At 36.5% G+C, this 8,695-nt stretch overlaps 1 long non-coding RNA gene across 1 annotated transcript; it reads left to right on the top strand.

The window, feature by feature from the left end:
• Positions 1-1,402: 1,402 nt before the first annotated feature.
• On the top strand, positions 1,403-5,388 carry LOC147030529 (uncharacterized). The gene is made up of 3 exons (XR_015055795.1): positions 1,403-3,764; positions 4,726-4,940; positions 5,066-5,388. It is a non-coding gene; the product is annotated as an uncharacterized LOC147030529 (long non-coding RNA).
• The last annotated feature ends 3,307 nt before the right edge of the window (positions 5,389-8,695 follow it).

Here is an 8,695-nt window from a genome sequence, read left to right as displayed (position 1 = left end):
ATATATATATATATATATATATATATATATATATATATATATATATATATATATATATCGATCTCTCTCATGCACAGATTTATCCTGTTTCATCTTCAGTTGTCCTACCCTTCCTCCTACCCTGTAAAGTCCCTCTGCAGACCCATTCAGACCCCAATTTTTTTTTAATGTCATGAACAAATTCTGGTACATCACGGGTCATAAAGGTTGTGGTAAAGTTTCATTGAAATCATATGTGTAGTTTCTGAGAAGTTACAAGTATTTGTGGATGGATGGACGGATGGACTGATAATACACCATCCCTTAAGCTCCCCTTTGCTAAGAAATTAGAAAAACTATGTTCCAGGTGAGATAAAAACCATCCCTGGGAATATGATTACAAACGAACTACAGTTGGAAGCTGCCCAGGGCTCAACAACGATCCCGAAGAGAGCCATCAGCACAAAACTTTGAGAACAGAAAACTTCACAGCTTGGTCCATGAATCGTGACCCGTTCCCAAAATGAAGATGGAGATTTTGAGCCCACCCTGGGAGGACTCCATTCCATATTCTGAAACCCACATATGTCGATACCAATCAACGAAAAACACACACACACACACACACACACACACACACACACACACACACACACACACACACACACACACACACACACACACACACACACACACACACACACACACACACACACACACACACACACACGCTGAATATTATTGCGCAAATAATTTGAGGATCCATTCTATGAATTTATTTTCCAAGGTCATCCTGATTTATTTAGCTATTTTATTACCTCTTTACATATTGCGTCATAGTGTGACAGGTTAAAAAAAAATGGCTCTGTAATTTAGAAAACATGTTAATGTGTATCTTGGCAACAAATACGAATCCCATGCATCTGAATTGGCAACACATTACCATGGCAACACAACTATTTGACGTTTTACATTTATAGGTCATTTTGTAACAGTGAACTGCGGAGACTGGGAGAACCGATTGAACATTTCACACTTTTTGGGTCGGTTGGGGGTGGGAGGCTGTTCGAAGTGGAAAGATAATAGGAGAACGTTTCATTTGTTGTGGATCGTTTTATTTTTCTTGTATTCAATGTCGAGGATCGTGAAGGAGATATAACAAAGAACAGATCAGAATGTAATATAACAAAAGGAACAGTAGAATGAGAAGGGGGAAACATACCAACAGCAGGATTGATGGACAAAATAGAGGGAGACCTGGAGAAATATGGGATGTGGAGAAGAATGAGGGCTGGGGAGGACACATGGGATGGACAAGATGGACACAGCTGCAAACTGTCACAAAGGAAAAACCAGACAAGTTGGAAAGGGGTGGGGTTGGGGTGGTTACTGGGGGTAGAAAAATCATGGTTTTGGACTCAGTCCCGTGTGGCTTCATATGTGCTATGGACAGCAGGTAGCCCATTAAATTGGATAGCAAGTTACAAAATTTGGTATTTGGGCTCAACTGACAGTTGGAGCAGGTGACATCCACTGGGGGACATGGTCCATTTGATGAAGTTTGAATTGGTTAAAATAAATTGTGGATAAGGAAGGCCTGCTTGCCCTGCCTGCATTATTGCCTCATTGTTTGAGTGTGTTCTGTGGTGCCGAGTGGGTTATTTTCCATCTTCTTTCCCTGCCCTAGGAATGCCTGAAGAACAGACTAGAAGGGACAGGGGATCAAAATTGATGAACTTTTTTTTTGTATGCAATTGTCATTGCTGTGTGTTTGATTGAAACCAAGGGGATATAGCATAAAGAGCAGGAGGTAAGGTTAGTTGCGATTCACCTCCCACAGCCCTCTGTAATTTATTTTGTTCAGTTAATTTGGTGGTTGACAGCAAGTGTGAAGGCCAGAATCTTGGGTTTCTGATGGAGAACCTTAGCAGGAGTTTAAGGTTCCAGGGAGGGGGAGGGGGTCCATAGCTAGACTGTGGTAAGCGTAGTATGGTCCGTGTGTTTCGCATAGGTTACATTGCCATGTAACAGGGATCTCTCAGAGCAAGTCATTTGTTACATGTGATACTGAGGAGGCAGCATATGCATTTTATAGACAGGGTAGACATTCATTATGCTTGTGTAATACCTCTTGTTTGAAGGTGGGGCAAGGTGAGGACTTCCCATCGCAGAGGTACACGTGCCACAGATGTGCAACTAGGCCGATTGCGAACTCTCTTGCCAGTGTGTGACAGCCATGGTGACGCCGTGTGCTGTGGAGCCAGAAGTGGCATTGCACATTTCTTTTTATTCGGGCTGGCCATGTGGGCGGCACCATGGAGGAGATCTCTGCCCAGGAGGAAGAAGAGAACTCAGTCCACCAGAGAGAACCAGGAGAGGCTCATGTGCAAGAAGGTCGAGCAATTTATCCAATGAAGAGTTTGTGAGGGAGACGTTCTTGTGGTCTTGTAGAAGCTTTGGGATAGATCCAAGCTGGTATTACTCTGCCTTTCGAGAGGGTAAGAAAGACCTCAGCACTTGGATGAGGAGAAAGAATAAGTGCCAACCAGGCTCGGTAGGGGAAAGGACAAAGAGGACCACGTGGCCTGGTTGAAGACCAACTCCTCGCTGGCCCTACATGTGGCTGTTTGACTTCATCATCACTGGTTCTCATCTCCCTCCTGGTTTTGAAGTGGGTTGCATCAAATCTTGCATCCATGCTGCGCATTGTAGAGACAAAGGGAAGTCCCACCTGCATTATTAGTAGTGTCAAAAGGGAGGGTTTGTTGCAGTAATGTGTCACATTTCTCAAAGTCACAATATGTGCTCGCTTACGCTCACTCATATTTCTCCTTTTCAAAATGGAACACATTACTGCATCAAACATGTCCCTATTGATACTACTATCCCTGCGGGGCTGGGCTTCGCCTACCTTTCACATGATAATTTATTTAATCAAATCGAGTACTCAAATAGAGATCCTATCAATATTGGTGCTTTATTTTCAGGAATAACTTAATTTATTCATCAATTAAAAACAATACAGCGGTACTGCGGTAGCCCGTTAAAACCCCCAACCCCATTTTAAAAATTAATACTTGTACTTTAAAACCATATGGTAATGTATTTATTCAATCATTCATTGTATATTTTTTATCATCAAATGCTGTTAGAGCTTTCTTACTGACAGTCCTTGAGAATATTTAGTGTTTATAATTTCTAATAAGATTCATCTTTCTATAAACATCTTTTCTCTTCCATATACATTCAAGGTAATGGTGAAAGTTCATGGTCTCATTTAATACACTCTTCTTTAGACCTTTAAGTATCTTTGTTGAGCAGAGATGAAATGACAAACCTCTCTTCATGCTCTTGTCTGAGCAAATTTTGGGACCACTCGTGTACATTAAACTTATATAGAGTCAATAAATATTTGTTTAAGTTCTATTTAATAAAATGGTTTTGTAGCACCCGTCTTATAAAATATTTTCCATACTCGAACCTTTTCTCAAACACAAAAACATTAAATTTTTGAGGAAGTGAGAAACAGCATTTCTCATGTTGGTATTTTCCCAGACTTGCCACATTGTTCTCTTTCCTGTTTTTTATCCAGACCCTGTAATTCTGGAAAATAGACAACTCCTGACTTCCTCAAACATGCTTTATAAGTGAAGCATGTCTCTCACTCAAAAATAATTTTATCCAACAAAGATAAATGAGAATTTGCTTCATGACCCAATGGTTGACCCAACAGAGATGAAGCATCTTTCATCCGATGAAGATTATAATGACCCATCACAACATTGGTAAGTTTCATACACTATTAAACTGTGTGTATATGTGTGTATATGTGTGTATATGTGTGTATGTGTGTGTATGTGTGTGTGTGTGTGTATGTGTGTGTATGTGTGTGTATGTGTGTGTATGTGTATGTGTGTGTATGTGTGTGTATGTGTGTGTATGTGTGTGTATGTGTGTGTATGTGTGTGTATGTGTGTGTATGTGTGTGTATGTGTGTGTATGTGTGTGTATGTGTGTGTATGTGTGTGTGTGTGTGTATGTGTGTGTATGTGTGTATGTGTGTATGTGTGTATGTGTGTATGTGTGTATGTGTGTATGTGTGTATGTGTGTATGTGTGTATGTGTGTATGTGTGTATGTGTGTATGTGTGTATGTGTGTATGTGTGTATGTGTGTATGTGTGTATGTGTGTATGTGTGTATGTGTGTATGTGTGTATGTGTGTATGTGTGTATGTGTGTATGTGTGTATGTGTGTATGTGTGTATGTGTGTATGTGTGTATGTGTGTATGTGTGTATGTGTGTATGTGTGTATGTGTGTATGTGTGTATGTGTGTATGTGTGTATGTGTGTATGTGTGTATGTGTGTATGTGTGTATGTGTGTATGTGTGTATGTGTGTATGTGTGTATGTGTGTATGTGTGTATGTGTGTATGTGTGTATGTGTGTATGTGTGTATGTGTGTATGTGTGTGTGTGTGTGTGTGTGTGTGTGTGTGTGTGTGTGTGTGTGTGTGTGTGTGTGTGTGTGTGTGTGTGTGTGTGTGTGTGTGTGTGTGTGTGTGTGTGTGTGTGTGTGTGTGTGTGTGTGTGTGTGTGTGTGTGTGTGTGTGTGTGTGTGTGTGTGTGTGTGTGTGTGTGCTGTTAAGTCTGGGTTCCTTCTTGGGACGATGGTGCAGTAATTGGTGTTCATTTTGATTGTATATTATTAATTATACAAATAATTAGTTATTTTCCCTTTTATTGCAGCATTTCAAACTCACTCATAGACAAGGTGAATTGGCATGCCAATGATATTCACAAGGAATGGAAAGCTCTGAATGATGTCTTGATAGAAATCCAGTTCGTCCGTCAGACATTTCACAACGACCTGAAGAAATGCATGAATAACCTGCCTCTGAGATAGATACCTCTGAGACTTCCAACATCACAGAATTTACCCAATGTTTCAATGTCCTTTGAAGGTATTACACATAATAAAATACAATGATGTTAAACTTCAATGTTCTTTGAAGATTTACTGGAAAGGTATTACACATAATAAAATACAATTATGTTAAATGAGTGCCTGTGTTTCCTGTTTTCACAGTGTCAACTACAAAGAAAGTGCAGATATGGTGCCTCTTGTTCCAAACAGTCATCAGAGTCAACCCCAGGAAATTAATTATTCATCTCTGACTGAATCTAATATATGACAGTTCGGATATATTTATTGATAAACCAAGACATCAAACTCCAACATTCCTTGGGTATTCACAGGTGTGTCATATAATATTGATGTGTGTGTGTGTGTGTGTGTGTGTGTGTGTGTGTGTGTGTGTGTGTGTGTGTGTGTGTGTGTGTGTGTGTGTGTGTGTGTGTGTGTGTGTGTGTGTGTGTGTGTGTGTGTGTGTGTGTGTGTGTGTGAGAACAGGAAAGAAACACTCAGATGATTCAAGACCCCCACTCTCTCACTCAAACAAACATTATATCATACAATCTGTTGTAGATATTTCAATGTGTAATATATTGTATGTTTTGAATATTAATTATATCTGCTTTGCTTTCAGCCATTTAATTCTGAATTTAAAAAAGGATAAAGGAGATATAAAAGAGGGGGGGGGGTGGAAGTGGAAGAAATTTCGGAAGATATTTGAAAAATATCGTATGCTCCAGGTGAATCTGTTATAGTTTTGTATCCGCTTCCAGGATTATAACTAAACTTGTAATTTTTCTCTGATATTAAACAAAGTATTAAAAGTTTCCATGGCAAATAAAGTTGCTTCATATTCTTTTGTTGCGTCAAGTTGTCTTGGGTATGAGAAAGAAGATGTGCGATCACTCAATGTGAAATTAAAACTTCAGATTGTGCTTCTCATTTATAAGTTTATCAAAGTCTCTATGTAATTATTATACATCTCATTTTTATTTTCTGAAACACCACACTTGTTAAATAGAATTGAAAAGAAGATAACACAAATAATTTTTCTTCCAACATTGAGTGGCAGTAATTCTGCCATTATCTTATCGATAAATACATATACTTCTTTATCATCTTTTAACAATAAAAAATAATTTCTATTCGCATCTACAAAAAAAAAAAAGATGTTAAAACTTTTGAAACCCTGACCCAAGTGCTTGAATTATTTTCTGTCATTCTTGGGGAAACAACTGAGTTTTGCCTTTCTTAATTTATTTTATTGCTTGGCATTTATTGGATTCCTTTTGGGTGTCTTTTATACTTTGAATAGCACTCCCTACACTCCCACAGCAGTAGCAGTTGAACCATTAGGTCTTTATGTTTTAGAATAGTTGAACCTATACCCATTGGAGTATCAATAATCCCATCTCCTTTATTTATAAATTGATGTCCTTCACCCTGTTGTCTCGTAGGTTTATAGTATCCTCTACCAAGATACACATCTTCACCCAAATAGTATGGGGAAAGGAACATCGCATCCCCTGTAATTATTTTATATTTTCCCAACTCATGTTTCCTTACAATAACCATGGTATTTATTTATTAGAAAACTTCACATTGGTGAATTCTGATGGATATAATTTCTCCATTAAAAGAAATGAAGCGAATATCTTGGTCGGTTATCCTAAAATTTACTCTTTATATGGTTTTTCCAGACATGGGTAGATAAACCAAATCTTTTGGGTTCCATATTGAATTTATAACCAATTGGGGTTGAGTATGCACTGGATGAAAATATTGTATTTGTTCTTATTCCATCATTATAATCACTATCAAATCACAATGAAATAATACCAAATTTATGCCTGAGGATATTTGAATGACATCATCACTATAAAACGTTCCATTCTTTTCAATCTTTTTTGAAGAGAAACCCAATACCTCTCAAAATGAATTATCAATTGTGAAATAAACCTTGTAGTCATTTTACGTTTAATTGTTGAGCTTGAAGAATGTTTTTGAATATCAAAACAATATTTTTTGGTTCATCACCCAGTTCTTTCATAAGGCGAGTAATTTCGGAAGATATTTGAAAAATATCGTATGCTCCTGGTGAATCTGTTATAGTTTTGTATCCGCTTCCCAGATTATAACTAAACTTGTAATTTTTCTCTGATATTAAACAAAGTATTAAAAGTTTCCATGGACAATAAAGTTGCTTCATATTCTTTTGTTGCGTCAAGTTGTCTTGGGTATGAGAAAGAAGATGTGCGATCACTCAATGTGAAATTAAAACTTCGGATTGTGCTTCTCATTTATAAGTTTATCAAAGTCTGTATGTAATTATTATACATCTCATTTTTATTTTCTGAAACACCACACTTGTTAAATAGTATTGAAAAGAAGACAACACAAATCATTTTTCTTCCAACATTCAGTGGCAGTAATTCTGCCATTATCTTATCGATAAATACATATACTTCTTTATCATCTTTCAACAATAAAAAATAATTTCTATTAGCATCTACAATTGATGATATTTTAAAAATTTCATCATGAGAGAGCATTAAACTCATTTAACATGGGATAAAATATCTTTGTATTGACATTTATTAATTACTTTCATGTTCATTAACTGGACTAAAATGGCTGATGCTTCATTTAAACAATTGTTATGTCCAGCCTTCTTACTACCTCAACAATAACAACAATACTACCTTCTTACTACTTAACCAATTGTGATGAGCCATTTGGAAGAAAACGAATTCACCCCTCACCTGAACCAAGCTTACTTAAAGCCTCAATAATGTGTTTCTCCTATTCATTCTTCCTTCCTTTACTGGCAACAGAAACTCCATAATCAAGCGAGTTTAGTAAATCAATATATACTCTATCATCCTCATTTTTTTATATTCAATGGTTTATCGAAATAACTTGATTCTCCCCTCATAGTTGAACCTTGTCTTCCATCTTTTGTAAGAAGAAATATTAATGAGTTAATTTAACAGGTGGATGAACAGAACTCAAGAACCTTAATTCATCATTAAATATCAATCCCTTTTCTTGAACAAGATGGAATGGTGCTTGTTGTTTTGTTGGAATGAGACTGCTATGGTTTTTGAATCTGTTGAATAGTCATTGTTTTGGAGAACATTCACAACATAATCAGGGGGTTCATTTATCTCTTCTCGTTGTTGAAATAATCCTTCATTATCATATTCTAATTCTCCTATATCTTCTCGTTCTTCATCAGTCATTTGATGAAAATCTTTTATCATTTGAAGGTTTTTAGGGGTGTATTATCATAGAAACTGTTCATATTTGTTGGGGAGTTCTTTTTAAAGTGGTTTAAAAAATTTATCTTGTTTTCTTTCAAACACATCTTCACCCGTTCGTTTCTGTCTGCATTTCTTCTTAATGTCTAATTTTTGTTTTACAACTTTTGAAACCAACTCTTGGTGTTCCTGAAATATTTTTGATCATTCTTTTGCATCCATTTATTTATTTTAAAATATCATTTAATAAATTGTAAAGTTCATTCTGGAAATTTTCTTTTTCTTCATCATTAAAATAGATGTGTTCAAATAAATTATTTTCTTCAAATTATTTATTAGACTTAATACAAGTTGTAACTTCTTCTTCACTATGACTTGTGCCTCTGCTTATCATAAGTTTGCATTGAGTTTCTTCATCATAATCAAAACCGAATGATAAAATCTTAACTCCATTACCAATCAAATATTTAACAATTTGTCTCATTCCTTCTGGATTAGTTTCTAATCACCCAAAGCCACCAGCTTTTAGTTTCTTTAACTCACT

The sequence above is a fragment of the Eptatretus burgeri genome, chromosome 3 (assembly GCF_056783735.1).
Source record: "Eptatretus burgeri isolate ZD-2024b chromosome 3, Ebu_testis_v1, whole genome shotgun sequence".
Taxonomy (NCBI): Eukaryota; Metazoa; Chordata; class Myxini; order Myxiniformes; family Myxinidae; genus Eptatretus; species Eptatretus burgeri.
Note: the sequence above shows the minus strand (reverse complement) of the source record. Positions and strands in the feature narration are given on the sequence as shown.